The sequence below is a fragment of the Dermacentor silvarum genome, chromosome 9 (genome assembly GCF_013339745.2).
Source record: "Dermacentor silvarum isolate Dsil-2018 chromosome 9, BIME_Dsil_1.4, whole genome shotgun sequence".
Classification (NCBI taxonomy): domain Eukaryota; kingdom Metazoa; phylum Arthropoda; class Arachnida; order Ixodida; family Ixodidae; genus Dermacentor; species Dermacentor silvarum.
The window spans coordinates 27,003,092-27,028,958 of NC_051162.1; the positions used below are offsets into that span (position 1 = coordinate 27,003,092).

General features: G+C 45.3%; 1 protein-coding gene and 1 pseudogene across 1 annotated transcript in view; both read left to right on the top strand.

The window, feature by feature from the left end:
• Positions 1–3,205: 3,205 nt before the first annotated feature.
• Positions 3,206–25,867, top strand: part of LOC119465173 (acetylcholinesterase-like) — a 32,564-nt pseudogene continuing 9,902 nt past the window's right edge.
• Positions 24,174–25,867, top strand: part of LOC119465174 (acetylcholinesterase) — a 35,651-nt gene continuing 33,957 nt past the window's right edge. The window contains exon 1 of the mRNA XM_049655573.1: positions 24,174–24,281. The gene's annotated coding sequence lies outside the window, so the exon portion shown is untranslated. The remainder of the gene's footprint in view (positions 24,282–25,867) is intronic.

Below are 25,867 nucleotides of genomic sequence, written 5' to 3' on the forward strand. Positions count from 1 at the left end.
TTATGTATATTAAAGACAGAATGCCACAGAAATGTATGACTATCTAGCATCAGTGAGAATCCATCCACAATTTATGTTATACAGGCTCACATGAAAAACACAAAAAAAACAATACATGGCATGGTTTGCATCGAAATAAATGCTGTCGCACCCCTTTCCCCATGAAGGTGGGAATACCCATGTCTCGGTTTCATATTTCATAAGCGGTGAAGGTACATTATAGCTTAATGATCGCACGCATAGTTACGTACTACACCTATATGGCACCAACCACCTGTCCTGGCGACGGGTAGGCGAGTTGCTCAGCTGTCGTTGTAGCCCTGACAGCGCCTTGGAGAACAATGAGAACTTATTTGAGGGATACGGATAAAGTAAACGAAATTCATAAATGTGAATCCCTTTCATAACGCTAAATTCGGGAGATACGTTGCTCCTGTGCGGAAATATGGAACATTAGCTATAATTCGGAAAGCACGTTTCTGCAGAAGAAAAAGTTTCTTTATGCTAGCATGCGTAGGGCTGGCGCCAGATGAACGTGCAGTAGCTGACGTGCGACGCAAATAGCGCCTGATAAATCTGTAAGTTCGCCTTTAGCGGAACTCGATGAAGACAGCGTGAAAGCTAGTGCACCTGTTGCGGATATCAAAGACATTGTCGACACGTCAACATGGCGTTTACGATTTATTCCCGCCTTAGGGACGGCACCAACTACCTTATGTTCACAAGCAATCCGGATCGGTTCGCCATCAAGCAACATTTCTTGATCCAAAAGCACGTGTCTGCCTATGGCCCTGACCCAGATCGTTTTAGACTTGCTGTTAATAATTTTAAGGCCCTTGCGGCTAGACCAAACAGAAAACAGGAAAGAAGCGCGTTCCCCTTACGAGTGACTTCCCAAGTTTGTGGTCAGAGGCATAAACAAACTCGTATCATTCGCAGTACAGCACAGTTGTGGCCTGCCTTTGCATATCTAAAACATCATTAACGTGGAAGAACAAGGGCCGGTCTGCGCGAAGGTAACCGATTGTATATAGTTGACAGTCGTGTAGAGCAGCCTCCAGTAATATGTTTGTTGATATCATTGCTAACTTCAGTTAGCAATGTTTTTTATTATTCACGGCTCTGAAGAGCGTGCTATGAATGAAGAAGTTGTAGAAAATTGAAAGAAACTTAAAGCTGACATGTATTCAGTCAGGTGTTTTTAGCCGTTTATTTTTCGGGTTGATAGAGAAAGCCCACGAGAAATTTAAAAAAAATATCATGTGACAAACCGTCCGCCCGCAACAAAAAGCAGCGCACATTTGTTTAGAAAAAAATTTTAAAAAAAGAACACTGTACGCTGTGTCTCTTCAGGTCAATGTCTGGAAACACTGAACTTATTCGCGCCACAATGCAGAATGAGCAGTGAGGTCATTAAGAGAGCTTCAAAAGCTGTCGTTTATATGTTGAAGCGCAAGTTGCTCTCACGGAACTGAAGCGGTGCTGTAATAAGGCTATCCCCATTTAACGCAACTCCTTAACCCATTAGGGACCAGCGTACTTTTAAAAGTACAGTACCATTTTCATTTTTAAATAATTAAAGAAGAAATATACTGTGTTTCTTAGTACGCCATTTTGCTCAAAAGAGTCCTGCCAAGACGACCACATTGTAGTTCTTTTTTTCAGCTGCATGATGTATTTGATTTATTCATCGCCAAACTATGAGAAATGCTGAACATGGGAGGTGGTGCTGTACATTCACCTTCTTTATTTTTATCAAGCATATCATATGCTTCACGTAGCTGAGGTTTGTGTGGACGTTTTATAAAAGAATGACGTAAACCGTGCATGCATGGCGTTTTATATACAATACATCTTTACAGCGTCGTGAGAAAATGAATGCAGGCGTATTTTGTGAAGTACACTAGGCCTATGTGTATGCTCGAGGGGTGTACTTGTTCTCGAAGCACACAAGGTGGCTTTTTTACCATTATCTTTTGCTTACAATTTTGGAATATTTTTTACTCACTACAAACATTTCAATCACCATTGCAGGTAAAAATATATAAAGTATTACATCAACATTGCTATTATTCCTCCTGATTCCTTTCTTGCTGCCGAGATAGATGACGCTCTTATCTTCAGAGTCAATAAAATAGCGAGCAGTGTTGCCTTAAATTTAGAGAAATTAAAATGCATTTAGATATCATATGAACATTATTTACAACAGCAGAATACTTATGCAGGATTTTATTACAAATCGGAAAATAGGTGGGAGGAAACAGAAAACAACAAGACGATCTATATTCCCCTGCCAATTGACATGATTTATGCAGTGAAAGTAGAGCAAACAGCATTGGGGAACTAGACGTACATCCCATCTCTTGAAAGATCAGAGAATTCTAACAAAAATGTTGCCGACCAAATCATGCAACAGGTCTGAAGTGCGAGAACAGACTGTAATTGGAGGAGATGCCACGAGTCTGTTGAATGTTTCAACTACCATTGAACCAAGTGCTGAAGGCTTTAGTTTTGAAAAACTGCATTCATCGTAAGATATCACGTGTAGATCTGCATCAATATTATATTTTCACGTGCGCGCCTCTGAAAGCAACACCAAAGTCCTTCCCCGTGAAATCATGCTGCACACTTGAATAGAAAAAACACCTCCCAGCAAAAAATATTTTCCACTAAATTGCTCATTTTGCTACCAGAAGGTTATGAGGGCTTACGCAAAGTTTGTTTCACTCTTCGCTGCAAGCACATTTGTTTTTTGAAGCTCCAAAATATAGCACTTATATTTGGTGAACTACATCAGGCTTTGCTCCCAAAAAGGCACAGCGTAATTTACAAAGTACACTATCCTAGCATTTCAAGAATAAAGAGGCACTCATGAATCTTTCACAATATACATGTAGCGTGAAAATATCATCTCACACGAAAAATCAGCAAAATGTAACTGGTATGTTTTTCTTGGTCTTTAATGGGTTAATTTATATCGACGCGCACGGCTATGTTCCAACGATCTTCATTTCCTAAAATGGTCAAGACTCCAGCCGGTTTAATGCTGTCCGGAGAGGAATGACCGAATGTCTCTATTACGAGACTTGAATGTTTACGGCAAGTATTGCCGCAAGCTTGCAACACGTGTACACCCGTTTTGCCGGAGAGGATGATGTCCATCTCTCGCACCGATTCTACCCGCTCTCCCAAGACAGACGCTGGTTTCCTCTTCAAACTAGCGGCGGCAAGCAACTGCGACACATAGCCTTGCTTTCCACGAGTTTCGCCACTATAGGCGACATCCCTCTCACAAAACGTTCTGCGGCGACGCTGTTCGTTCAGGCCTTGTCGTCTGGAAAGGTGCCTGCAAAAAGTGGCTTACGCTTCATCGCTCAACGGTGAGTGCGACGGAACACACCTACCAGGCATTCCTTGGTATTCCTTAACGATAATATTTTCCAGTGTGCTATGTGAAATACACACACTGGAAAGTGTTGCCAGCCCGCCGTGAACACTAGAGTGTGTGGCACGATCCGGTAATACTTCTTTACCGGTGTGAATTGCTCCTTTTGACTACTATGATTTTTTTTCTTACGAGTGCAATGATAGTGCAGCGCACCAGGAAAAATGCCTAGCCCGGCAGAAAAGTTCGAGAGCTCAATAAAATGCGCTGCAGGCTTCGCCACAAAGCATTTCGAGTGCCAAAAAACCCCAGAACGCCCACTGAATCTCTTCCGCGAGAGTCTCCGGCGCTGCGCCGCTCATGCTTCCTTGGTCTACAATCATGGCTTTACGTATAGCGATTCCGCTGAGTAGTACTGGCGGGATTTATGACGTCACTAAACGTACTGGCATTTCACTGAGTTTCGTCCAAATCTCTGCAAATATTTTCTGGGGTATTTTAGTGTGCCCCCTCTTCAGATAGGCAACGCTATTCGTCCACCACTGCTGATACATCGAATGAATTGAACGTATTTTATACTCCATCGAGGTCATGTGCATCGGCTGCTTATATTCTTTAGACTTTCAGTTGCCGTATTGGTGACATATGATTACCCTTTCTAAAGGCCAGATTTTTCTCCGGGCTCACTGAAATGAAGCGGTGCCTTGATATTATTCAAAGTAATCATAGCGAATGTTTTGTAATATACTGAAATTACACTCGAGCGCCTAAAATTCGCAGGTTCCTTTACCATCGCGCACTTGGAAATCAATATTATCCCCTAGAATCAAAAAACGTGATTGACTGTCGATAAATGCGTCAAGAATTTTATTCCATGGCACTGCACACTCCGATAAAGAAAGTCAGTGTGGAAGGATGGTACATTGTGCGCATTTCATTGAGTACTCGTAACATAAATCTCGATTTACGGTAGCGTCAGACGCGTTGTTTTTTTCTCATAAAAAGAATTGAATACAGGCGCCAAGCACGTGTGAAAGTTATTTACTGGTTGTATTCAGTGACGATTTAGCGGAAAATGCGAGAGAATAGCGTTGGCATTAGGTCATACCTCCTTGAAGTTGGTAGTGACCCTGCCGATGCTTCCTCCCTTGTTTTGCCCAGGTCAACTGATTATTGGTGCTTCCTCTGTGGTGGTAATGTGCCACATGTTTGAGGATGATGATCATCATTGCATTCTTTGCCTTTTTCGTAGCGTCAACGCTGTTTTCACGTGCACGACAAATAAGAATGGCACGACAACATACCAAAATTTTGTCAATAATGTCTATGTGATGCACATCTCAAGATAGTGGACATTTCTGCTTGTTGGTTAATGATCATCGGGTTGTATAGCGCATAAGGAACTACCACAAGAAAGTCACAGTTTCGCACGAAAGGCGAAGCATCGATTGCAATAGCAACTTAGTGGCCAACTATGTGAAGTAAGGATAGTAGTTTTATCGCCTGTATAAACTTGTAAGCATAGATATACTAACTTAAAGAAGAATCATGGTGTCACGCGCGCACAAGCAAACATAAACGCATCTTACTCGATGACCGCGGAAACTTACTGTCAAAACGCTACAGTGAAGAAGCGCAACAGCGAGCGAATGAACTTTCGTGCTGCGTCTCGCATCGACGCGAACTAAGCCGCGGAAACACAGCGCGCGGCGGACTGTGTCTTCGACGCAGATGGCTTTCAAGATACAGCGGCCCGGGCCGGCGCGCGCGGCCTCCCGCACCTCCCGAAGTAGAACGCCAATTTTGCTACATCTCATCGATTTTTTCTAAAACAGCCAATCAGCGCGCGCCTGAAGGCGGATTTGTCGCCTAGGCGAACTATCGCCGAAGTGGAACGTTTCAGAATACGGCCCCCTTTTTTTTTTTTGTGGTCGCTCCCTCCGCGCTATATACAACCCGAAGATGTACATTTTATTGCGATAGCAATTATATGGACACTTCAACGGGATTTTTGCCGTCGGCGTCGCCGTCGTCGTCGCCGTCGCCGTCAGGTTTCGTATAGATTCCAAGGGCGATAAAATCGTCGCCGCGCGCCGTACGAGTAAAAGCGCGCGCGGGACGCGCGCTATCACGGAGAGCCAACGCACGGCGGAAAGCAAACGCGATTGTCGCCCAAAAGGCCGTGGGGGTATGGGGGGGAGGGAGGCGGGGCGACGCTGTGCTACGGCACCAAATGCTTATCTTGCAACCCAGCGCAAGGAGAACTGGCAACGCAATCTCCCCCGCGAAAGCAAAAAAACTCTGCCAACAAATACGCTTGCACTGGCTGTGGTGCCGTCGCCCGCACCGTCTCTTATCTCCACACGGCTCTGACTTTTGTAAATGCCGCTCAGTTTCCGTTGAAGCGATAGACCGCACGATTCTTCGCCCGCTGCAGCGGCCGCGCCAGCGTTTTGACAGTCGTTGTCTGCGGTCATTCAGTGTGATCTATTCATGTTTGCTTGTGCGCGATGACACCACGCTTGTCAATTCAGTTAGAAAGCGAATGTGTCCAAGTTTATGCGGCCGATAAAACTACTCTACTATCCCTACTCTGAATAGCTCTCTACCAATTTGCTATCGCAATTGATGCTTCGCCTTTCGGGCGAAACTGCGACATTTTTCACCCTTTTCCGGTTCAGTATTGCTTGTTCTGTCTTCCTAAATATGTGCTAAGACGCCATCGCTCTCAGAGCCGGCGTGGAGCACAAAATATTGCAGTAATTGGTCACCACTATTGTATTCATGATATTCATAGTACCAGGGCGCAGTTATTGACCCTCTTCGCTGCGATCCTGTGGGTGTTATCATGTTTGATCAAGTGGTGATGCCTCCATTGCTACGCTCAACTGCCTCCGTTGCCTCCGTGTTTACAATGAATGTGTATGACGCCGGTGCAGCTTAGCAAACCCCAGTTTCGGGAGATATCGTAGACGGTGACTGAGTGGACGACACGAAGCTTTGGCCGCAGTTTCAGAGAAGACGCCAGAGCGCTTTCGGAGCTGATTAAGCTATGCCCAAACGGCGCGAGCAGATTATATGGTGTTTGCTCTAAATGCGGGGCTAAATACGTATTCCAAGCTATCTAAACTTTCCGCTCATGCATTGAATCAGGATTATGGTGTTTTGGTCTTCGTTATTTATTTGGCAAATATTTTAAGCAGCGGCTTGCCACGTTTCTGACTCAATAAGCTTCCTCGGAGCGGTCCCTATGTCATCATTTTCTGCCTAATCTCTCGTGAGTGTGCTCAGTTCCGTTAGATTTGTTCTTGCTGCGCACAAGGCTTAAAACGTAGCTGTTCTGCACATTGTAATACCTTGTAGCAAATGCGTATTATCGCTAGTAAGTTATAAGTAGTGGATCCCGGCTCCTTGGAGGTTGCAGAATATTTTATGCAAATGGCTCAATGAGGCTGATAGTCAACGGTTCACTCTCCGATCTGATTAGGATTTTATCATCAGTAAGGCCAGGTTGCCCTATGACACCGCTTTTGTTCTATTTGTATTCAGAGCCACTTTGTAGGCGCATTCTGAAAAAAAAAAAACATCAGAGGTTCAAATTGCCGTCGAATGAGATTCGGGTTCTTTCATATACAGACGACGTGGCCTACTTTTTTAAATGCGTAAGCATTTCTATGCTTACCCAACCAGAACAACTGTATGTCAGTCCGTCCATCCTTCCCGTGAGACGATAGCTTTCAAGATATGGGCCCGCGCGTCTCTCTTCAACGCGGAGCGGTGAAAACACAACGCGCGGAGCTATCAGCAGTCGGCACTCTGCACGCTTCGCGGATCGCTTTGAAGGTACGCTCCGGGCGGCCGTGCCAGAGTACGTTTGATCGATCCGTGCCACCGCCAGTGTCCTTTGATCACGCTTTATAATGGTACAGTGTACTAGTACACTGTAAGAATGGTCCGACATGGATGGACAAGGCGCTAAAGAGCGATAATGGCTTATGATGATCGGAAGCTCATTAGCCCACCTGGCGCCGCCACCTGCAGTACTTTTCTAGCGTTATCAATGCACCTTGCGCCGCCATCCGCACTAGTTCGTGTCACCGCCGAGCGGTCGTTTGTATACTGGCCGGATCAAGTGTCATAACACTGATAATTACACGGGGCTGCGTGGAGTTGAACAAGTGGCACCATGCTCACGCATAACTAGACAACTCCCAGAGGAGTTTCTGCGTGACTTTTTTACTCATAAAAATAACCTAACGACTGCTCTTGCCATTACGGAATATTTTTGCGGGGCTTCTGATGCTAGCGTGAACTGTGAAAAAAGTTCCGGGTTTTGGTTTAGCCTGTGGTGCACAATGCCCTCACACTATGCAGGCATTCAATAGAACAAATATCAGCGCTTAAAGGGAGTACCTCTCCCACACTATTGAAACAGCCATACTCATTCGTCGGGAGAAGTTTGAAAAATGCAACGTGAAATGAATTCATGGCGATGGCGGAATTTCTCAATGTTCAGCCTTGCCGAAGTGTGCAATGTGTTCTTAGTTTCCCGTCTCATGTATGCGCTGCAAGCACTGCACTTCTCACGAGTTCGCTTTCAGGCAGTGCATAGCTTATTTGCAACATACATTTAGAGCTGGAGTGATGAATCGATGTGACACAATAAACCGTTCCTCCTCTTGACCGTGGGGGCGTAGGGTTAATCCATCTCTTCGGTACGCAAATTGTTTCTCGCCTGTTATTCTTTCCATACAGTGACCACCGCTTTTGAGCGAAATGTTACAGCTCCGATTAGTTCATTATCTTCCTATTGTAGCAGCGTCATCAGATGCCGAAGATGTCCCACATGCTTCTTTGGGATTTCTCAAGGAGCTCGCTGACTCCTTTCATTTCTTTAAAGTTAGATCCAGCCTTGGGTACATATTCACTGCGAGTCGAAAAGCTATTTCTGCTGCAATAGCGGAGTCAATTTTGTATAGCTGGGTCCTATCAGGATGTACTGGGGCGGATTTGTAAAATGTATATACCTCTTGGAGTTAAAAAAAATGTTTTCTTGAAATTGCATTGGGAAACACTTCCTATAAAAACTTCGTTAAACTCGAGGGACTGCTTTGTGCCGTTATCCAGTAACTGTCGACTCTGTCCATGTGCCAAGACCATAGATGACTGTTTCATGGATTGTAGAGATGCTACATTTTTTGTGACATTCTCCAACGTATGCTCAGAAAGGATATTGACAGCAGACCAACCTCAATTAAACATCTATCGTTTAAGAATACTGACGGTCCTCCCTATGACATGTTCATAGTAATGGGTTTATACAGCATATAGAGATCTAGACTGTGTGATCGCAAGGCCGAAAGCCTGTGATCTACAAGATTATACTACCGTGATAGTGCAGCTTATGTGAGAAGTGTGTATGCTGCGCAGGAACCTCCGCCTCACTGGGTGCACTCGTTGGCCAAATGTGTGCGTTTGCTCGCGTTGGGACTGTGTAGCGATGTTCGCTTTACAATGTATTTTCACATTTGTTTTCCAAGTAATGAAGAAAAACTGCGCTATAGCTTAGTGGTCGTCGCACGCAACTCTGGAACGCACTTCGCTGCCTTGACATGTGCTCGAATCATAGTGGTGGCGGTTGGGAAAAGGTAATTTTCTTTTTCTGCCCCAGCGGCTGCTGCGTACGGCGCGGCAGCGCGGCCGCCCTATCTTGAAAGCGATATGCGATGTGGACAAAGTTCCGAGTTCTGGTAGCTTTGTATGCGCCTTGCTTTCGACGCCTATTTCGCGTTGACGCTAGAGGCAGCACGAAGTGAAATTGGCTCGCTGCCGCCACGCCTCTTCACTCCAGCGTTTCGACAACTAGTTAGTTCCTCGATCATGGAGTGAGACATGTTGATGTTTATCTGTGCGCGTGTGACACCGTGCGTGTGAACTGAGTTGGTAATAACTCACAGGGGACCCTGATTATAGGAAATAAATTCACACAAGATTAAAATTGGGTTGGAGTGCATACGGCAGGCATTGACAAATCTTAACTGGGAGCTTACCACTGTCGTTGAAAAGAAAAGCGTACAATAATTGCAGTCTACTAGTGCTAACATCTGAGGCAGAAACTTGGAGGTTACCAAAGAAGCTCGAGAACAAGTTAAGGACCGCACAAAGGGCGATGGAACGAAAAATCCTAGGAGTGATGTTAAGAGACAGGAAGAGTGCGGTGTGGATCAGAGAACAAACGGGGATAGCCGATATTCTAGTTGACATTAGGCAGAAGAAATAGATCTGGGCAGGCCATGTAATGCGTAGGATGGATAACCGGTGGACGATTAGGGTTACAGAATGGATACCAAGAGAAGGGAAGCGCAGTCGAGGACGGCAGAAAACCAGGTGGGATGATGAAGTTAGGAAATTTGCAGGCGCAAGTTGGAATACGCTAGCGCATACAGGGATACTTGGAGATCACAGGGAGAGGCCTTCGTCCTGCAGTGGACATAAATATAGGCTGATGATGATGATGATGATGATGCCTCATACAACGCAATGACTTGTCCTAATTTATGCCTTAGAATAGACATAAAGGTAATAAAAATGCATATATAAATGATCACCAGTACCGCTTATACGACAGAGAAGTTTGGTAACGTTGTCTGGTAGTTCCATCACAGTACGCGCAGTGGTTCTTAACGCGCTCCTGGCACCGTTTAATGCCCACGAACTAGCAGGTGCTGTAGAATTTGAATTTTCCGTCGACTGACTCAAAGTACAGCGCGTGGCTGATTTTTATGGTGAGATACCAACAGGTGCTCCTCTAGTCGGGGCATTATAGCCCGATCTGCCTTTCGCTCCCATTTATTTAAGTAATAGGATGCGGGTATATACGTCCATGGCAGACACCTGCCCGTTTTTGCGCATGCGATCATCACTGAAAAATCACCGTAAAGACTAACCAAGATTAAAGTTGATAGGATGCTAGGACGTGGCTGTTAGAATGGCGTCAGCCTGTCATGTTGACTTGGGCAACGTGTTACAATGCCATAAAGACGCGGTCGAAACGCTGCTAACGTGCATGCCAGAACCATGACTGAGCAATGGCGTGAGACTGCCAACAGACGCAGCATTTCACCGTGCTCGTCCTCCAACAAAGCGGATAGGAATGGCGTCAATGCAAGACGTCAATACTCAATGATGTGTGGAATCTCTGAATGCTTGATTGAAAGTTATCCTTCCAGCCTCGGTGAAGGACAGCCGGGACCAATGGCGTCGGCAACAACTGTGCTCATTCCCCTGCTGCTCACTGGCGTGCTGAGTGCCATGGCTCAAGACATGCACGTCGAGAGGGAGACAAGAGAGGGTACAGTTCGTGGGAAATTGGTGCACGCCCTTGGAAAGTCTGTGGAGGAGTACCGCGGCATTCCGTTCGCCGAACCACCCGTTGGCAACCTGCGATTCCTGCCTCCGCAGCCCAAGAGTGCCTGGGATGGCACCCTTGACGTCACTGCAAGGTCCACGGCTTGCCCTCAGGTGCGGGACATGCAAACCCAAGTATAACAGTCAAACGCAAATATAACAAACCATAAAATGCCAATTATTCTCTATATCTAAAACACTCAGGTAATATAACGGACTCATAACGAAGTGGACGTTGAATGTATCAAACTCGAAGCATCCGCTGCCTCGAGTTCCGGCAAAGCCTTGAGTGTGAAGAGCCGCCTAGCCCGATGCTTCGGGGTGCGCTTTATGCGATGGAGGTGCTGCGCCGGTGCGGTACCGTCATCGAGGAAAGTGGGCGGGAGCAGCTCCGCATAATGTTGTGCACCGAGAATAGCGCTGTTAGTGAGACTGATAAACAGGCAAAAATTACTGCAAACTTGGCATAGTTTTGTTTTTGTTTAACGTATTCTTTCCTTTCTTCTTATCTCGACTGGAGGCAAATATTTCTATATAACAAACGCATTCAAAAACAGAAAAGTTTGTTAAAGTTTGAGTTAGGCGAGTTAAGGCGTATTCAATTATTTCATATAGTATCCAACTATTTTTGACGCATAAGGCTGTTCATTATAACCTGGACTGAACCACACATAAAACTTGTACACTATTATAAATCAGCCATTGTGACAGTATGTCGGGACGTTACTTCTCGCAATTCCATGGTCTGCTTTGGAAACCGGAGTCTATATGTGGTATGCAGACATGCTCCCAGTGCAATGGGTCTGTAACCACATATCACACCGGTTTCCGAACCATGTGCTGTAGTGGCTCATTGCATATGGTGAGCTCTTGCTCATTACGAGGCCATCTATTCTATTCCTGTTTTCCGGCAACCATATAATAATAGATGCGGAACTGTAGACTACAAATGTAGTGAGAACATTCTGCACGTTAATATGCTCCAGCTGGTCAGAATTCCGCATGTTCTGAAACTTCGCTGTGGGGCGTAAAACCCAATGAGATATGATTTCTGCAGTTTTTACAAGTTTATTCACGTGATATTTTTTGACTGCCATGCCAGGCTCCGACATCAATGTACAAATTAGAGGAAAAAAATTGCGTAGGAAATTTTCGTTGGGGCTCATTGGTGTGTCTACCTTTAAATAAAGGTAGACACACCTATTAATATTACTCACTTGCAGAAAATTGTGGTGAAGATGTTAGTGCGGTCACATTGCATCCTGGTTTAACGTACAGGTCGTCAGGTGTCAATCAGGCCGACACAGCGTAGTGACGTGCACGGGTCCTTACCAGGCTGACGCCCTTGCAACAAACCTGGACGCTATACACTGCCTACGTAAACGCATTTGTTCTCGGCTTTGTGGTGGGCACAATGACGCCGCCCACAACGATAAACTTGAATAGTAAAGAGATGAGAAGAAATGGCAGCCTGCATATACCTTTCTGATAGAATGTGAAACTATTTCGGACAAATAGTTCAGCTTATGAGGAATTAGAATGCGTTATTATATCATGAAATTTACAGTCCCGAACTGTGCATATTTTTAAACCTATGCTAAACCTATGCTTTAACCTATGCGATGAAATCAGCTGGCGCACGACAGGGATCATTGGAAATCGTTGGGAGAGGCCTTCATCCTATACTGCACATAAATAGGCTGGTGGTGGTTGTGATAATGATGACTACACCAGGAAGCTTGGGCGAATGAAATGGAGCTAGTGGACTCAAGATTAGGGTATTCGGTACAATAGGCAGTCGTCCTCGTTGGTGTCCACATGTCCTGGTGATCATAATAATATCAGATTTAGCCGGAAATGCTTTTGTAGAGTCATCACGGCACTCAACGAACTTGCAATGGATGGAGGGGTATGTTGGTATTTAAAAAAAACTGAACTTGACAAAATAGAAACTAAAAACTCCACAGATCTTGGAGAGTACAAATCAAGTACCGCTGCCTTCATATCATGTGTACCGACCTCAAGAGTCAGCATGCACCACAGTACAGCTTGACGTCCCATGGCCTTTCCTAACGCAGGTGGCAGTGCCTGGGTTCACACTCGACGGCGTTACTCTCACAGAGGATTGCCTGCATCTCAACGTCTGGGTCCCCGAAAGCGCCTCAAAACCTTCGCCCAGCCGACCCGTCCTAGTCTGGATCCATGGAGGAGGCCTCACTTTCGGCAGCGCTAATGAAGCGAATTACACTGGAGCAGTGCTCGCAGCGCTTACTGACATGCTTGTTGTCTCAATGAACTACCGACTTGGCATACTAGGCTTCATGAACGCGAACTCTCCCGAGGCACCTGGTAACGTTGGTTTCATGGATCAGAACATGGCCCTAAAATGGGTGCAGCGCAATATCAAATCTTTTGGAGGAGATTCAAAGCGAGTCACCTTGTTTGGTGAGAGTGCAGGCTCAGTCAGCACGCATGCGCACATCCTGTCCCCGATGAGCAACGGCCTTTTCAGGAGAGCCGTGTTGCTGAGTGGCACAATGTACAGCTTTGACCTTTGGGACAGTGTGGAAGAGAGCATGGCAAAGGGTGACGCAGTTGCAAATGCTGTTGGCTGCTCCAGAGAAAGAACCATCAGTATGTCGTCCAATCCTGAAGAAATTGTAAACTGCATGCGAAACAAGTCAGCGGATGAACTCTTGAAGGTTTCTCTTGCGGACAAGGCGCCAAAGCTCGCTCCATTCGGCCTCACCTACCATAACGAGTTCCTGCCCCGGCATCCTCTGGTGGCCATGAACCGCGGATTCTTCTCATCGGTCGATGTAGTAGCCGGGGTAACCTCCGACGAAGCTGCTCTGTTTCTTCTCTTTCCTCCGAAACCAGAACTCTTGCTTGACGATCTTAACGCCACAGCAACAGGAAACCTCACTGATTCTCTTCGTGCCGGACTATTAGGGTTTCTTAAGGCAGACTTACCAGACGTGCTAAAGCAGTACACAGATGAGGTATCTCAAGGCGACAACAACGCGCTCAGGCGGCAGTACATTGACTACGTATCTGACAGACTGTTCAATTGCCCGCTGCGGTTCTTTGCAAAGAAGCACAGCGAAAGGAACAACAAGGTGTTTGCCTATGTGTTCGCCCATAAGTCGTCCAAGTTGTCGCTCCCAGAATGGATGGGAGTCCCGCACGCCTCGGATATACAATTTGTGTTCGGTGAACCCTACGCCGAAGACTCCGATTCTCTGGATGGCCACATGAGTGAGGCGTTTATTCGGATGCTGGCAAGTTTCAGCGAGAATGGGTACGTAAATTCTTTTTTTTTTCTATTTCAATAGTGCATTACACAGAACCTAATTATGAATCTTGTTCCACAAGTTTCATTTTGTATTTGGAAATTTCGCTCTATCTCTTGGTCGTGAAATGCACTAACTGAATTTAGGCTTGCTTGCAGAATACACGCTTGAATGGGAATGTAGTTTTTTACAGTGGTTTAATTGCACCCATAAAGACAGCATAATAAATATCTGCTGCGTGAAACAAGACACTTTGTTGTCTGCTATAATTTGAACCCTGTCGAGGCTAGCCGCATTGGTATTTTCTTCAACATTAAGTAGCCAAGGGGAAGTACATTACAATTGTTTGTTGAGGAGCTGAATTTCCCGCCTGATGAAGCTAAGTATATTGCTTACTTTCCATATGAACGCATTTTTGTTCTCACGCTTTTTGTTAATAAACTACCTGAGCTACTCCTGCCCATATGGAATAGTCCAACTTGCGTTCCGGTTAACGGTAGATTGGCTGAGCACTGGCGGTAGACGCTACTATATTAAAAATACTAATAGCGCGAAGCTCCCTCTAAAGCCGCTTCCAGAAATACATAGGTCTTGTAATCTATCGGGTGGTAAAACAGCAAGCTATGTGTGAGACTGAAAAATCTGCGCACCATGATCGTCAAGAGAGTACTCATTGCCATTTCGGCGCTAGAATACCTCATTCACCCTATTTCCGAAGAAAGTGCAAATCCACAACCATACGCATGTTATAGATACTTGCTTTTTTTGTTTCTTCCTCCTTAAACTAAACGTTCTAAGAAAGGACGGCAAGAATACACTGAAATGCCTCCGCAAGCCTCAAGGGTCTATATCGTCATGGCCCAGCTAATCAGGCAAAAGGAAGGGTGCTTAGGTAATGAGGGAATGTGTTAAGATAATTCATTCTTATTATCTTTAACGCTATCACTGGTACGATCATCCTCTTTAAGCCCATTGCTGAGAGTGGTTTCGTCGAGCTAGAATTTCCATGCACAAGACTTTTTTAAATCCCGTCGTCGGTATTTACTATACGCGTCGAGCGCTGCACCTCTCAACAGAATTTGTATCCCAACTAGTGGCGCGGCGCTCTAATAATCGCTGCCCGTACCAAAGCGTTTTACACAGCGGAAGGCGCCAACAACGTGATCATTGTTATTGGTAAGTGTTATCGCCATGAAATCAACAAGGACCATTGGGCCACAAACGCCCGGGCTCCCATTATTGTATTATGCAGTATCATCATTGTACGACGCATTTTCATTATGAAGCAGCGATGTTAAAATTTTAAGTTGAAGTTGGAAGTTTATTGCAGTGTTTTTGAGTACATTGCATTCTTACACTTTTCGGATCCAACAAAATTGTTAAAGGGTCCAGAACGACAGTACTACCTTGAAGAAACATATGTACAGCCTATCGCAACAGTGTTAAGGCCAGTCGGCCGTTGCAAGCTAGGGCTTGCCGCTCCTTTTCTTTTTCGTAATCTCGCGCATACATTGCCGCTCGCGATGAGTATGTTTGCAAGCATTTGGTTACACGAATCCTAGTAGCCAAATCACCTTTATTTCTCTCACGAACGTTCACGGAAGTAACATGATGCATTTACTATTTTCATACAGCATTCCTGAACTACCTAAGGCGCAGAAATGGCCACAGTTCACCTTTTCCACACAAAAAGTGATTCTCATCAGTCAAGGACACTTCAACGAGACGCAGGGATTCCGCGCTAGCCAGTGCGAACGCTGGAGGTCACTGTACTGAAATGCATGTATATCGTAGTGAAATAAATCTAATTTCACATGTGGTTGAGTGACTGTCTTCGTGTTTTAGTGACTATGGATAGAGTTTAGCACAATATATGCCACTGAAGGGCCATTTGGCCAGAATTTACGATATTATTCGTGGCTTCTTCCTGCTGTAGCGCATTGAGGCGTCTACCCTCACAGGCAGGAGGTCTGGGTTTAGTTCTAGTAACTTTGTTCTAGTAGTTCCCGGTTTAGTTCTAGTTCTCCCTAATTTCCAGGTGCAGGTCTAGTGGATAAACATAAATACCCCAGAAAGTGGATGGGAGAACGGCGCTGCGTTAGCTGAATTGGTGAGAGCATGGCACGCGTAATGCGAAGACGTGGTTTCGTGCCCCACCTGCGGCCAGTTGTTTTTTCATCCACTTTCATTTCCATTATTATATAATTTCTTTAATTCAACTACTAAGCACAAGTAACTTCCCCTATGCTGCCCTTGGTGTGTTTGTTGGCTTTTACGATATGACTATATATATATATATATATATATATATATATATAGGCATATTATATAGATATATCGTACGCGCAAGCGGTTTATTCTCGGCCAGCTCGAGGTATGACGACGCAGACGTTATGCTTGCTGATGATGATATGTACAGATGAGAAAAATGGACGTCCCAGCTGCATTAAATCCACTTCCCCTCGCGGCGAAAGTGGCTGCCTGGCCACGTGTGAGTGCTATGAAATGCGCTGAATGTGTGGTTACAAACGAGAGGCATGCACTATCTTTGTCCTGCGGCAACTACTGTCAGAAGTAGCACGAACAGATGAGACGCGACAATTACCAGGGGGCGTCTCCATAATAACTTGGTACTGTCCAATAAAACGATTGAGTCACTTGTCACACATACTGGGAGGGAGCACGGGTGTGAAGAACAGAACCTTGCCTCCAGGCCGGTTCTGTCACGGAGCGGCGAGTCGACTCGTAGTGCAACTTAAGGGCCCTCTGGAAGATGCCGGTGTTATTACTCGTGAGATAACGGCAGTGGGTGAGGAGAGAAATAAAGTGGTCAGAAAAGAGAGCTGCTGAAGGCACTGCATCCGTGAGACCAGAGGCATCCAGCACAAAACATGGCGAACGGCCCTAGACGAGGACATCTATGCATGTTAGAATCTATGTGAAGCGCACTTATCCTCAAGCGCTTAATGAAAAGCGGCAAATTTGCCCATTCACTTCTGTTGTCTTTGGCGTAAAGCAAAGCGACGAGCGCATAAATGTGCTCTCGCGTACCCCTCCTACGAAATCAGACAAATATTATGTCGGCTGGTATTTTCTTTTCATTTTTTCTTACTTATTTTATATCTACCGGCTACTTCTTAGCCAGTCTCCCGCTGTGAGTATGTGTCGTAGTATGGAAATCATAATTATCGTCAACACGCAGCGGTCATCTTAAACAGCTAGTTAGTGTTTCCCCGAGGGAAGCGTATGTGCAAGAAAAATAGAAATATTGTTGAAGCCCAATGGTTAGAGCACAGGGCTGATGCGCTGAAGGCCGAGGTTCAAATCTCCCCACTTGTTGCGCTTCATTTTTAATGAAAGGAATAAAGTGGAGAGTGGAGCTTGATGATACGTAAATAAATATATTACCTATATTTTTGTTTTTAGCAGCACCATACAGATGGATAACATTTTTTATTAACGGCGCCACAAAGTTTCACTCACAACTTTGTTCGTTTCATGATACTCACTGATGACCCTTGCAGACCTTGGGTGCAAGTGGACGCGTTCGTGTTTTTTTTTAAAGTTTTCTTTCGTCGTTTGAGTCTTGTTATGTATACATCACTAACAGTAAGCCAAGCCTTTTGCGCTGTTAACCGATCCACCTGTCATTAAAATTTATCTCACCAGCTCGCATCAATTTTGACATACTGGTTGATGAACGTAGTTTCCTTGTGATGCGCAAGTTTTATGCGCGGTGGATGAGCTTTGCGGTGTGAGTAACGTAAGCTGGCAGTGCGTGTTCAATAGATTATTGCCCGAGGTTAACGGTTAAGGCAGCAACAGCGCTCTGAGCAGTTGGACAGAGGACCACAAACGCAAAATATATCGTTTTATTAACTCTTTGCCATTATGTTTTAATAAATTTTAATATATATTGTAAAGAACTCAACGGAGACTGATAAAGCCGTTCCTCCATTTTATCGAACTTCTTCTTCTCCTTCTTCTCCTCCGGTACTCGCGCCACTTCTACTTCGTCTTGACGGCACTCCACATTCTCCGGGGCCTCTGACTCCATCCCTCCTGGGATGGTACGGGATGATGTTCCCAACGGAGCTAACTTCGATCGTCTTCGCCGGAGTCTCGTAGTACACTGACTTGAGGATTCCTTGCTGGCTTGCCGTTTTGGTGACCATGTATGGACCACTAAATTGGCACTTGGAGCCGCTCAGTCTTTTCTTGACGAGTATAAAACTTCCAGGTTCAACCACAGGCAACTTATGATAGTGCCTATTGTCAAAGTTTCTCTTCATTCCACATTTATATTTCATTTGCTGTTCGGCTGTCTTGGGGGTCTCTAGAAGAATAACGCGGCCGGCGATTCCTAACTGATGATCTGCAGGAAGCCAAGGACTTGTTACATTTGCACAAAAGTATGGACTGCAGCCCAACCCCTCCGTGTAGGTGTTATTGTGGTGAGTCACTGCAGCTTCCAAGGCACATTTCCATCCACCAGGGAAGGTAGGGTATAGATCCAAATACTTCTTATGGTCGCGAATTAACCTTTCTGCGAGTGCGTTGCCTTCCGGATGGTACGGAGTCGAAAACCTTAGAGTGATGCCTCTCTGTTCGGCCCATCTTCTGAGCTTTTCGCTACGGAAAGCAGGTCCATTATCAGAGACCAATACTTTAGTTGTCTTGAAGATGACGCGTTCCATTAGGGCGATTACAGAGTTGGCATCCTCCTTTCCACATTTAGCTGCTGCCATTCTTGTACATTCGTCAATGGCGACAAGGAAAGCCTGCGTCCTCCGCACGCCTTCCCCCTTCTTTTTGACTTCAGCGAAGTCGAGGTGGACAACTTCAAAGGGTACGCTCGAATACTTGGGAATGACCATTTCGTTTCCTCTAGGTTTGTATTTGGCTTTAGCCATTTGACACAGGTGGCAAGTTCGGACATATTCATGTACGTCTTCTTTCATACTTTCCCAGGTAAAGCGCTGGTTTATCTTTCTGAACGTCTTTGAGAATCCGTCATGCCCACCCGATTCGGCGCGGTCGTGGTAAAGTCGCAAGATTCTTGGCCGGCATGTTTCGGGCACGTAAAGCTTCTCGCCCTGTGGTCGAATTTCCTCTGTTCCCTCCCAGATGCCGATGGCGCACACTTTTTCCGTATTTGCTGCTGATGGAATATGCAGCCTCGATAATGCATCAGCTTCTGGTAGCTTGTCCCCTGGTCTGTGGGTCACTTCAAATGTGAATTGCTGCAGTTCGTTAATCCACCTTGCAATTCTGCCTTTCGGTTGAGAGAGATTGAGAAGATAGGTAAGTGCTTTGTTGTCCGTAAACAGCTTGAACTGTCGACCTTCAAGATAGGTTCGGAAATACCTTACAGCCATTACCACTGCAAGTGCTTCTTTTTCCGTAGTAGGGTAGTTTACTTGCGCTTTCGTAAATGTGTATGAGTAATAACCCACAGCCTTGAGTTGGCGCGCTGGTGGCTGTGAGTCACCCGTTGATAGAGTACAGCCCCAGTTCCATAAAGTGATGCGTCCGTGCAGAGCTCGAAAGGTTTTTCGAAGTCCGGAAGTATCAAGACCGGATCTGAAGATATGATGTTGACAAGTGCTTGATATGTTTGTTCGCAATGTTCACTCCAAACAAACGGTGCACCTTTCTGTGTGAGAGATGTCAAGCACTTCGTCATGGTGGCATAGTGTGGTATGAAGGCTCGAAAGTGTCCAGACAGACCTAGAAAAACTCGCAAGGAATGCAAATCGTACGGCCGAGGCAATGTCTTTATCCTCTCGACAGACTCTGCTTTGGTGCTTTTCGTGTGGCCGTCAAACACTCTGCCCAGAAATACCACAGACCGCTTGAAGAACTCGCTTTTTCTGACATTGATCTTCAACTTGGCTTTACTCAGTGCTTCCAAAACCTGTGATAAATGCTTTGCGTGCTGGTCCTCTGTTTTAGAGTACACAATTATGTCGTCCACGTAGACGTTACAAAATTGTTCGGTACAAGCAGATAGAACATTGTTCATCATTTTTTGAAACCAGGCGCCCGAGTTCTTCCAGCCAAATGGGAGCCTGTTGTATTTGTACACATCGAAAGGTGTAACAAAAGCTGTAAACTTCTTGTATTCTTCCTGTAGAGGAATTTGCCAATAACCTTTGCAGAGATCGATTCGCGAAAACCACTCACATCCTCCAGTTTCATTAATTATGTCATCGATCCGTGGCATAGGAAATGGAAACAAGTCTGTCTGTCGGTTTATCAATCGGTAGTCCGTGCACAACCTGAAGGTACCGTCCTCCTTAGGCACAATTGTTATAGGTGATGCAAACGGGGATGTCGAGGGCCTGATGATGTTAGCATCTAGAATTTGTTGCAGTTCATTTTTGAGCCATACTTTCTTCTCGTGAGATAGCGGATAGGGCTTCTTGCGGACTACATTTGTGTCTCGCAGCTTGAATGGAACTTCCAGGAAAGGAGTCGTAGGAGGGTACGCTCCAACGCAGATGAGCTCAGGATACGTTGTCAGTATCTCCTCTGCGTTCCTCACCGTCCTAACCTGCGTTTCTTGTGCCAAGCAGTTTTCTTCTAAAGTTGAGTCGATAGTTAATTCATCTTTCCAAGATATGTTTAACTTAAGGCGCCTCATGTCCGGCCTTGACAGTATGAAAGAAAAATTCACGTCATTCATTACAAGTGCCTTAACCTCGATTGTCCGATTCTGGTATTTAACAATCACTGTTGTCCAGTAATGCAGAATTCTTCTGCTGCCGTCGTAACTTTGCACCTCCACTGCTTTATCTTGTCGGATTTCCCTTTTGTCTGCCAGGACCTCATTTATGAGACTCACAGACGCTCCTGTGTCCACTAGCACATGCGTGCCTCTGCCATTAATTTTCATTTCGGCATGAAGAATGTTTGTCTTCAATAAATATACAACAGCTCTGTCGTTGTATGACACACATGCAGAGTCCCTACACTGTAGTTGACTTTCCATCCTTTCACTCCCAAGTGATATCTCTTTCGCTTCTGCGATCATCTGCTCTCGGGTTACTATGCTGTTGGCGTCCACTTGACCAACATTTTCGGCTTTCTTCCGCGTAGTTAGATGTCGGTCGGCATGCGCAAGGGAGTGTAAAACAACGTTATTCAGGGCGAGCAAGAGATCCTCAACGGTCTTAGGAGATCTGGCCAGCAGCTGTTTCTGACAGTCTTTGTTCATGCCTAGCATAATCAGTGGCACAATTGATGTCTCAGGAAGGTTTGCGTCAGCGAGCAGGAGTAGCCTTCGCTTTTCATAAAAGTATTCTTGAAGGCTTCCGACTTTGTGTCTAAACAAAATGGCATTGTTCCACCGTCCTAACCGGTTAATTTCAAACGATGTCAGAAAGCTCTGTTTCCATTGACTCCACGTGTCACTAAGGTGGTCTAAGATTCTCATGTCGAACCACTTTTTCGCAATTCCCGACAAAATTGGCCTGAGGTTTCTTATCTTGTCATCGTCCGAATCCCATCGATTTTGTTGGCAGGCATATTCATAAAAGCCAATCCATGTAGTGGCAGCCGTTGATATACCATCAAAATGGTCCGGCTTAATGGCATCACCTTTTGGAACGGCTCTGTGTAATGCCGCCTGGCTCAATATATTCAAGAGCTGTGACTGTTGCTCAACCTGCTTTGACTGCATCTGCAGTAAGCCAATCATAATAGATATGGTATTCTGTCCAGAAGGTGACTCATTGGACGGTGTCTGACAGTAGTTCTCGTCATGGTGCATCAAACTGCGAAATTCAGCCGTACCTCTCTCTGTCAAGGGACACTCGCGTGAGCTTGCCTTGCTGGTGACGTCGATGAACGGCTCGATCGATGTAGAAGACCTGCCCGAGTCAGCGTTGCTCTTGTCACTGGGATGGTAGATACCCGGCGTGTCCATCTTCCCGTTCGGCGAGTCTTCTCAACGCGCAGTAGTTTTAATCCTCTGCGACTGCGCCGAAATGCAAAGAACTCAACGGAGACGGATAAAGCCGTTCCTCCATTTTATTGAACTTCTTCTTCTTCTCCTTCTTCTCCTCCGGTACTCGCGCCACTTCTACTTCGTCTTGACGGCACTCCATATATATATATATATATATATATATATATATATATATATATATTATACAGTAGTGCACAAAACGATATGGTATGTTGCATTTACTGTCCTCTGCGCCAATCTGATCAGAATGTTGGCGCTGCGTTGTGCCACAACCGGGGACCACCATTCCACGCAGGAGGAGTGCATTCTTGATAGCATACAATGTTTATAAATAACAGCACACAAGCGTTGTCCGTAACACGTAAAAGGACCGGATATGTCTTAAAGCCACCAGACATCTACACTGATACGAATAAGAAAATTGTGGCTCAAACAGGCAGGCGTGGCAGAAGTTATCAAGTGCAGGGGAAAGTATGGTATGTATACAGCAAGAATGCGTAAATTGTAACATGAACAACAAATCCTTGTAAATTTACAGAAACTGCAAGCTTTGTAGACGCTGAAACTGATAGGCAGTTCAGTGTACCTGTGCTCTTATTTATTCCTGCCGATACGGTAACAAATTTAAATATAGAATAAAGCCTGCGTATTTGTCTATCATGGCGCATGCGAAAACGACGCTCGAGGACTGTTTCTTTCATTCGCTCGAAACGCGAACCAAGATTGCGCTCACACAACGCAAGATTAGGAAGAGTGGCAGAATGAGCCGTCCGGTCATTATTAATAAATTGTGGTACTCAACGTTCCGAAACTCTACATTCGGTTAACAGGGACGCCGTAATGGGGAGTTCATCAGTAATTTTGACGACCCGGGTCGTCAAAATGACTGAACACGAGCGCTGAAAGCGTTGAACACGAGCGTATCTTGCATTTCGCCCAATTGAAAGGCGATGGCGTCACCAAGAATGGTAAATGAGACCTGATTCTCCGCAACAGACCACGTAGACATTCAAGTACCGAGCCGGGTCAGCCTTCGCATTGTCAGTACGCATTGAAACTCCCATCCATAATACCAAATGAAAAAGCGACGTCGACACAAGTACCTTAGCGACAGTTGCATTGTCGTCCAAGACCAGCTGCTTGTGCTTCTGGCTAGACGACATTGAGAAACGCTGTAAAGGCTGCGAACGGTGTAATTATGCCGCTTTTTCACTAAAGCGTGCTTGAAAACAGTGAGCCGCACACATTCGTTTTCAATTCCAGCCTTCTACGTGTGTTCGAAGTATGCTAGATACACTCGTACCAAGCGTGTGGCATGTCATCGAAAGCGCACAATATGCTTCTACAAAAAAGTTCGCGAATTAGGTGTTTGCAAAACCATCGTCTACCTTTTGATTACTTGCACTTATTTGTACTTTTGAAAGTAACCTTAACTGGTGTGCTTGAGCTGTACTTGTGAATACCGCAGTTAAAGCTGTTAAAAGTTATCATCCCGTACAGTGGGACGAGCGCTGCACGGTTGACTACTGTACGGGATTCGCACTACTGTAATATATTTACTGAACTAATGCTAACTGAACTAATGGTAACCGTCCTTTACCTTTAATGAAAGGCAGCGACTAAACAACGTGCGTTGCTTCTTGGACACGGCGCTGTAACATCCTTCTTCAAATAAACAACAAAAACGAAACAAGACATAACATTCCTGAGGAGTGCATGATGTCTGAGTCTTTACTCGACAGCTGATGGTTATCGGTACATTTCCACGTCAGTGTCTAATAAACGCTTTTTCAGCATTCGCCAAGTTATCTCAATAAAATGAGCCTGAGCGCAGCAGTACAACCAACTGAAGCATATGCGCCAATAAAATAAACTGTAGCGCCTTCTTTTCATTTTTTGATGGGTCTGCAAATCATGTGACTTCTTTTCGCGACACCTGCGCATCTGTGGCCCTTTATTTTTAGCCTCCTTGAACTTCCTTGCATTGCGACTGTATATAATGCAAGTCTTCCAAATACATGTAGGAACGATTCGCTAGTCTTATTGTTCGCAACATTGATATGTATTGCTTGTGTCATGGGCCATGCGAACTGTGCTGCAGACCGCTTCGCACTACCTTTACTCGGTGTGTCTTACCAACACTGTACCAGCGCAATCTACACCGACGGCATAGTTTGCGTGTTGATTCCGTCAGCACAAAGTTGGGCTCTTCCTCACACCAGAGGTCTGCCTTCCAATGTTTGTCACGTTACACAGCTACAGCCGTGAATCATGTTTCTGATCAGCTGCCCTTCATTTATGAATTTGTACTTTTTTCGATGTCGCGATAATGGGATGCTTACTTCGCCTTGCAATGTGAGTTGCTAAATATAGCCTGCTCCCAGCAAGGCACTCAGTGTACAAGGCAATCCGTTCAGGAAGAGCATTTGGCTATCGTACGTTATAAGATGGTTAGCTTTTAAGCAGGCGATTGTGCTTTGCCTTTAAAAATTCACTACCGGGAAGAAACATTCTTGAGGTCTTCTTATCAACGCGCATGTGCTCTATTTTATTTTCTCTTATGGGTCGGTATTATACCTTAAATACTATCTTGTCTGTCTTTTTCTTTTTTTTTCTTTGAGAACCAAGGAACTTAGGTACTCCACAGATTGGGTTCTTTTATCGTATACTTCAAATATGCCTTAGTACCCGTGCAGTAACTTTGAGTATTCTCATGCATGGGCCTCACTCATTTTTGTCAATGACTGCCGCAGTGGATGAGCATGCGCTGTTTCGTAATGTTTGTCAATATTGCTGACTTCGGCCTTCGTCTGTTTCTGTCACTTTTCTCTTTACGAAACTGGCCATTCCGGACCTCACCACTATTGTTCCGAAGGATTAAACACTCTGCAGTCACACCTGTAAAAATTAAATCAGCTACATTTTCACCACTACAACAGCAGTTCAAAACGCTAAGGTTCGTTTCCTCCTCTTTTGTTCCTGCCTATGCATGTACTCAACTCGGAACAATAGCCGTGTCTCTCCTATATCTTGCTTGCTTTTCCCTCCCGATAAATGCAGTTCTGATGCACATAATGCGAGAGGTGCGCCGATAGCGTAGAATCATCGACTGGCGTCTTGCCACTGACATTTGTTTCATTCCAGATATCCGTTCGGTCGCAGTGAGTAGCTGAAATTCTTGCTACGGTACTCATTTGCGAAGTACACCGCTATTACATAATTATGTGAGCTTTCAATTACGTGAGCTTTCAAGATTTGCACCTCCGTACGCTGGGCCTGCTTTGCGCGCTTGTAGTCAAACACTGTCGATGCGCTAAAGTCTTGATCCAATTGTAGCTGTTTAATTCAATGGCTCAATACGCCGTTCCAACTTCTCGTAATCAATCGTCTCTAGATAGTTCGTACCGCTGTATGTTTTTTTTTTTCTCGTTGCTCCCTTTGCCATCACTGTGCACAAACGGAAGGTGACCGGATGTTGGGGAATTCTCGCTACGAACAGCCAAATTTCCCTCTTCGTAAGTGTACCCCTCAATGTCGGTGTCTGCAACACCGACATTGAGGGGTACTTGCTTTGGTGCGGGCTCTTTTCAGAGGCCGCACCGAAGCAACATTCCAGTTCTCCTTTCGGAGCAACACCCCAGCATTCCCCAAGTACCATGTAGTCCATAGTGAGAACAACACACCCGTGAGAAAACTGTCTCCTTTCCTGGTGGCCAAGTGCCTAAAAGACAAATTGGACCGACATACAAAGCCTCAAAAATGTCTAGCGGGGACCTCCTCCTAGAACTAAATGACAAAGACCAAGTACAA